General features: G+C 42.3%; 1 pseudogene; it reads right to left on the reverse strand.

The window, feature by feature from the left end:
- Positions 1 to 6,002: 6,002 nt before the first annotated feature.
- On the reverse strand, positions 6,003 to 7,072 carry LOC134374803 (ribosome biogenesis regulatory protein homolog; annotated as a pseudogene).
- Positions 7,073 to 7,656: the final 584 nt, after the last annotated feature.

Below are 7,656 nucleotides of genomic sequence, written 5' to 3' on the forward strand. Positions count from 1 at the left end.
TCCTTTACTCCATTACCATAATTTGCAAACTAAAGTCAATGGAAACTGATTAAAATACTTCACATTATTCAATATTTGCTGTGTTTATCAGATATTTAAAGCCTTTCCTTCCAAAGTGCTAATGTTCTCAATAATAAAACAATTACACATTTTGGAGGCATAATAGCAACATTCAAATGAATATTTACTCAAATAAATAACAATGAAGCAATAAAATACTCCATTTACTTGCATGTTTTTGTCCATTACCCAATGCCATGCCCTTACAGTTTATAATAAACCGAGCCCACACAGTGGAGCTAAAGAATCTGCATTCTGAACATGAAGACATAAATTGTATTTCTCTTTGTCTTGCGACCTGGGGCAAAACATTTCAACTCTCTGACCTTGCTCCTCCTTACCTATATCACAGAGCTATTATGAAATCATGTATTTAAAAGCACCCTGCAATTTAATGCATAAATGTCTCAAATTGTACCGCTGAGGAAGATGAGGACGAGAGAGAGGAACTGTTTGCTTAGAGTTAAAAGGCAGAGGGCAACGGAATCAAGACAGCTCTGCTAGATTCTCCACTAAGCAGACTAAAATTGTTAGGACATCAGTAGAGTGGTGAGGGGGTGGGAGGAAGCAGCTTCATGAATTAATGCCAAATTTTGCGATCATAAACTCTAGAAATACACTATTTAGATTTCAACATCCATGGAATCTTGTGACATTTCTAAAAATGAGCATTTTATTTGACTTACGTATGAGAGGTACACCATCATCTTTCCATGTTTAGGCCATCTAGAGTTCTTAAACGATCACCAGGAAGAGAATTCAGTTCGCCTACTTTTTCTTCCAGTTCTCTTTCCACTAACCTGCTTTTGGGTTTGTCTGTTAGCTTTCCTCTCATGCTAAAGGTTTGCAACCTTCACTTTACAATATTAAAAGTACAAAGCCATTTTAACATTTGACTTTAAAAACATGCCTGTTTTCTAGTGACCATGAAAAATACGTTAAAATGAGGCTGAAGTTTAGAACTTTCTACGTTATCACCTAGTGTGCAAGTTTCGTTCCTCCCAGTTTATTACTATAGAAACTGTCAAGGTTTCTGACTCACTAATAGGTAAGGCTCCCAAATGCTTGGAAAAAGCTAACAAGCTAGAACAGGAGAGGGTTTTTTTGTTGCTGTTGCTTTTTTGTTTGGGTTTGGTTTTCTTTGGCATTCAGCACTCCACTCTCTTTTGCAACCTGTTCAGAACTGCTTGCATGAAGCTCCCAGGCTATCACAAAAGAGCTGGTGCTTGCACAACCATTACCCTCTGTTTACTGTCTTAGACAAGAAACAAAGGAAGATAGGTGCCCAGCAACAGAAGCACAGCAGGAAGAATTTAAGTTGGCCCCCAACTTTCAGAAGCTGAAGTTAAAACAAGTCAGCCCACAGAGGCAGTTTTCCCTCAGCAACTCCTTGAATCCTCAGGAATCAGCTGGCTTGAGGTTTTAACTGTCAAGATTGTGTTAGGTGCAAACAACCCTTACAGATGTATGAACACAGAAGGGAGAAAGACTAGAGCTTGTGCAGGAATTGCCTGCTAAGATCTGTTTCCCGTAGAACTCCCTAAGGACTACTTTTTGAAAACGTGAGCTTTGGGGCAAATGAGAAGTCACAGGTCTTTGTGGCAGGTACGTGACAGTGTAGACAAAGGCAAAATGAGGGGTGGGAAGGCTTTGTTAAATAAAAATGATCAGAGGACTTTGTTTTGGACTAAGTTCCTACACTAGGCCCCAAAAGACCAGACTAAAAATCAAAATGAATTCACCCCTGCTGAGTTCCATGTCACTTAGGTTCTGGTCAGACCTTCCTAGAAGTCAGAAGGAGGTAACAGCCAATTTCCTGAAAAAGCCAGTTTAAATCTTCAATGGGTATGATAATGAAGTTCCCTCTGCTTTAATCCTTACACAAAAGAGATAGTCTGAAGTAACCTAATGTTAACTAATCAGTTATTATTCTATTGTTTGGTCTCCCTTTCCCCATCTTACAAGGAAAGTAACTTTGAAATGACCAATCCACCTTCTGTTCTTCGTTTCTGCTTTCTTCAGACTTTTCTGTCTATAAAGCCTTTGTTATTTGTAATAAATTTTGTAGCGCTTCTCTGACTCTGTAAAATAGTGTTTCCCGAGTCGATCCTCACATTAGGCTCCCAATAAACTTCACAAAATTATTTCTGCGACAACAACTTTAACTTTGGTTGAGAACTTTTTGACATTTCATCTGAAACCCCAGCATTTTAGTTTGAGCTTGTACAGAAACAACACAGAAGCGCTATGAGATAATAACAAGGACATTTGGACCCTGACTCTCCATATTGCAGGAAATTTGGAGCATAGTTCAATTACCTGTGGTCACCTGCAAACCTCTATTTGGTGTCTTCTGGACACACAGCCCTCTGCTAGCAGGACACTGGGGGATAAACAACAGTAGACAATGTGATCTTTGCCCTAAAAAGCTTAAGTTGCTACACGCTCCCTTACCGTGTGGAAAATGCAATTCCAAATTCCCTTCTAATGTCATACTTCTTAAAAATATATTTATAATGCCAAATGCTTCAGGCCACAATGAGTCAAGGTAAGAATTTTACTGGTATCAGAAGAAACTTGACCTATTTCAGAAAGAAATCCAAAGAAAAATGTTCTCAGTCATTTATAGCACATCAGTTTTATAATTTCTGCCATCTGCACAGGGCTCTCCAAATTATTCAGGTAATTTTTGAATGTACTACCTAGATTTTTTCTTCACAGAAACTCTTTGAAGCAGTCATTATTTCCCATTTTTAGAGATGTGGAAGCTGAGGCTCAGGGAGTGAGATAGGATGACCCCCACCTTCATTTCATATGCATTTTGCTTCTGTGGAACTCCTTGCTGTGTGACAAAGTAGATTGATTAAGTTTAAATAGTGTTTGAATTGCTTAAAAAATGTTATTGTTTAAAAATCCCCCTCAGCTCTTCAGCCTCCTTAATAGAAGTTAAAAGCTAAATATTAGCCTGCACTTAGAGAAATTTGAATTTTGTTTGCTGTTCCCCACCCAAGCTTCCCCTGAGCGATTAACTGGCTTGTTTCAGCTTCTGTTATCAGCTTGTACTAGGCCTCCCCAAACCCCCTCCTCACTCCAGGAGGGTATGTGTGTATGTGTGTGACTATTTGATAATTTTAACTGTGCGACTAATGTAAAAATGTGCCTTTTAAAAAACCCCATAAACTTCAAGTCAGGGCTGTTCTCTTCCGAGACTTTCTTGGAGAGACAGTCGCTGGCCAGCCAATAAAGACCCCCTTTTAAATTCTCAGTTGGGTATTCTGGTTACTTTTCCATGCGGCAGCCTCACAACAGCAGGTTAAGTGACTTGGGCAAATCAATCAGCTCATAAGCCCCAGAGCAAAGACCAATGTCCCAGGCTCCTGGTTCACGGTGGCCTCCACTATTACAGACACCAAACAAAATAACCCTAGCGATCCTTCAAGACAGTGAAGGTAAGCATTAATACATGAGGAAGGTTTATTCCTCTTCAGTAGATTTTAGTTTGTTATAATTGGTTTAGTGAAAACCTAGTCTTGGGAAATTTCTTTTGCAAAAAGTTTTGATGCCATTTGTGATATGTCAAGCATTTGTGTGTGGCTGATCCACTCTGACAGAGGCACTAAACTGCACAGCTCTGGGACTGGGCCAAGCTTGCAGTCCCTTTGCTGATCTGGCCTCTGATCTTTGGGATGACCATATCCTTTGCATCCTGGTATCCTTTTCTGCTCCCTTTCATGCATCTAAAAGCACTTTCAGGAATCTCACACTACATCAAAAGATCACAAGTGATCTTCAACTGCCTTGCTGCCCACCATCCTCCTACACTAAAATCTGTTTTTTGTTTTTCTTTTGATATTTTTCGTCAGCTGGCTGGCACAGGGATCTGAACCCTTGATGCTGGTGTTATGAGGCAGTGCTCCAAACAGCTGAGCAACCGACCAGCTCTGTTTTTCATTTTTCTGAGAAAGACCTGCCAAGGATGAACTCCTTTTGCATGCATTTTTTCCTGACCTCAGTACCTCTACAAGCAATGCTTCAAGCTAATTAGCTATGTATGTTCCCTAAGCTATTTAGACACTCATTATTTTAATATATTTTCCGTGAATTTTGCTGGCTTTCCATTCTGCATCACCAACATAGGCATCTGCTTGTTGGTGGATTAAATGAAATACAAATTCCAAAATCCAGTCTAAATGTGGGTCCCTATTGCACTCCACTAAACCTTCCCCTCTCATCTCAAAATGCATCCTCTTGTAAGTATCTTCTTGCTCATCAGTCTGTTCTCTTGCACTGTCTACTGAGGAACCAATTCAAATGATTGACATTATCTCTCAGTGGTCACCAAACCCTGGTGGACTGATCCTGAAACACACCTAGATGAATTTAAAATAGGGGTATGCTCTAGTTTACAGCTTCCAACTCTTCTAAGATTTTGGCAGGGTGATCACCTCTGGGGACATAAGTACCTTGGTGGTGGTTTATATCACCAATTCCACTCAAAATGGTTTTCCAGATCTTGGACCACTAGGAGTTCATTTTGTTTTCTATGCAATGTTATATCTTGTTTTCTTTCCTAAACTAATTGTTAAATTTATAACTTCAAAGTAAAATTAGAAGACTACCTGAAGTCCTACATGAATCAAGTGTTTATACACTAAAACAAACAAATGAAAGCAAGCAAGAAAGAAAGGAGAGAGAGATAGAAGAAAAAGAAAAACCTCTAAAAGCATCAGAAAAAATAATTGATAATGTTTCTGTAATCTTGGCTGGGAAGAAGTCTTCACTAAAGATGACACAATGCTTAGAAGCCATAAAGAAAAAGACTAACAGATTTGACCATATTTAAATTTAAAAACTCTGAACAGCAAAAGATGCCATAAACAAAATTAGAAGACAAGAGATCAGGGAGAAAAATTTTCAACATATGTAACAAAGAGTTAGTATCTCTAATAAACAAAGAGCTCTAACCACTAAGAAGAAAATAAATAGCTGAAAAGAAATGTAGGACAATTACACGAACTAGCCCTTCACAGGAGAAGACATACAAATAGAAAAAAAAAAAAAAACCTACAAAAAGATATACATCCTTCACATGACTAGCAAATATAAATTCAGTTGAGAGCCTATTTCTTGTTTATTCAGATCGGCAAAACCAAATAGACTGATGTCACCCAATATTGGTAAAGATGTGGGGAACTGGCCACATTCAAACACTGCTATTAGAAGAATAATTTGGAATGATAGTTTTGGAGGGTAATTAGGCTCTTATTAAAATTTTATTTATTGGGCCGACCCCGTGGCACACTCGGGAGAGTGCGGAGCTGGGAGCGCAGTGATGCTCCTGCTGCGGGTTCGGATCCTATATAGGAATGGCTGGTGCGCTCACTGGCTGAGTGCCGGTCACGAAAAAGACAAAAAAAAAAAAAAAAAAAAAAAATTATTTATTTATTTGTTAGACATAGAAACATTTTTATTAAATAACATTTACAACAGTTACTTATAAACCCGCTTTTGAAAATGTTTGTAATCTTTCCTTTCTCCCTACTTTGATAAATATACAAGCTTGTTATAAAAATAACACAAAAATATATAAATCAGTCTGTTGGAAGTGTCTGAAATATGACCAACTCCCCCTCACCCCATATTTAAAATTAAAAAGAGATGGCTGTTTAAGAATAGACCTCATTCCCAATTTGAACCAAATTATTTCCCAAATTCTTATGTCCTCAAATACGTCCTTTAATCTCCAGCCAGTGTTGGTTATGGGAAACATTAATTTGTAGAGTTCAATGCTTATGTTCTCTCCTGAGGGGAGGGCAATCCCATCCCTTCACGCTCAGCGAAGGCAGCAGCCACCTCCTTCTGCATTCCCTTACAGTACCTAGAACTTAACATTTAATGTAATACAGTCCGTGGTCTACATAACGACTCTGAGGGTGGAACTATTACCTCCTCCTCTTTCGTCCTTGGTGCTGTCCTCCTTTCCTCCTGACACCCAAGCCAGGCGGCCCAGAATTCATCTCGCCTCCCAACCCCTCTTTCCCCTTCCCCCCCTCACTGGGCGGTCCCCCTTTCCTCTTGCCCCCAGGACCCTGCAGGCCCCCCTTTCTCTTGCCCTTCTGGCTCATTTTCCTCCTCTTGGCCGCCTACCCCTGGTTCTCTTCCCTCATCTGCTTGTTGGTGGCCCTCGTCACATCCAGCTGATGCTTCTTGCTGTTCATGGTTCCAAGCAAGTCCAACTGGCTCTTTTTCTCGGCTGCAAAGTCCCCCCAAAGAGACTGAACCTTCTTGTCCTTGCCGGAGCCCCCGGGTGCTTTCTCCCCGAGGAGGCGCTCCTGGAAGCGCCCCACAGAGGCGGCGGAGACCCTGGCCACCTGCATGGCGCAGCCCAGGTCCTCCTTACTCTCGTGTCCAGGAGGACGCACGCCGGCCGGCCGTGCTGGCAGCTGCATCTGTGCACGCGGCCGAGCTCTGCAGCCGGTTCAGCTCGTTCTTGGCCTGAATCCGCTTGGTGAACTGGTCCTCCGTGGGGCCGGCGCTTCGTTCAGCCATTCCTTTGGTGTCGTCCGGGAGCGTTGGTAGCCCCAGCGGCTCCGCCACTGACCGCTCACCTCATCCCGCACCAAAATGGTCGTCTTGGGACGAATGACCTTGAGGCGGGAGAACTGCTGCCAGCGTGTAAGTGGCCGCGGCCGGGGCACTGGCTTCTCACGTGGTAGGAGGGTGGTGGGCTCGAGCGGTTGCGCCACCAGCGCCTCTTGCCCGCGCTCCGTGGGCAGCTGCCACAGCTGGTTGACGAGCAGCTGCGTGTTGTCCCGCGTCAGGGCCCGCAGCTCGGCCTCCGGATAGGTCCCGCCTGCTGCAGCCCCATAACGAACGGGCCTCTGGTCCACAGCCAGCAGGTTGCCCAAGCCCAGCTCCAGCTCCAGCTCCTTGTGCACCTCCACGGCTGCAGCTTCTCTGCCTCGTCCCGCTCCGCCTTTGCCCTCAGCTCCCCCACCCTCAGGCTCTCCATGGCTAGGGAGGCTCACTCACTTAGCAATTAAAGTTACTTCTGCCACAGCTCCCTTATTAAAATTTTGAATGGAACATATTCTTTGACCTTGAAATTTCAACTCTTCGAATTTATCTACAGAAGGCCTCTCGTAATACTTTGTATAAGATTATTTATAACAGTGATGAACTGATGACAGCCTGAATGTCCTTCAGTAAGGAAAGGGTAAATACCTTCTGGTGAGTCCATCCAGGGGAATATCATGCACCCGTTAAGAAGAATCAAGGAAGTCTCTTTTAACCAATAGGGAAAGTTGCGGGGGAAAGCAACTCTGACTCATTCTTTAAAAAAATATATCCATATACACATTTGATAGAAAATAGCCCAGAAGGCTACGCACTCAAAAGTAAACCCCCCACCCCACCAAAAAAGGGATTAGAATGGAGTAGGGGAGAAATTTTACAAGTCGTCATTATCTTTTTCTTTTCTCAAGCAAAAAAGAAAGAAAAAGTCAGCAACAAGTTGCATGATAAGTGAAAGCCAACTCCATTTTTTTCTTTTTTGGCAGCTTGCTGGTATGGGATCTGAACCCGTGACCTTAGTGT

The sequence above is a fragment of the Cynocephalus volans genome, chromosome 4 (assembly GCF_027409185.1).
Source record: "Cynocephalus volans isolate mCynVol1 chromosome 4, mCynVol1.pri, whole genome shotgun sequence".
NCBI lineage: Eukaryota > Metazoa > Chordata > Mammalia > Dermoptera > Cynocephalidae > Cynocephalus > Cynocephalus volans.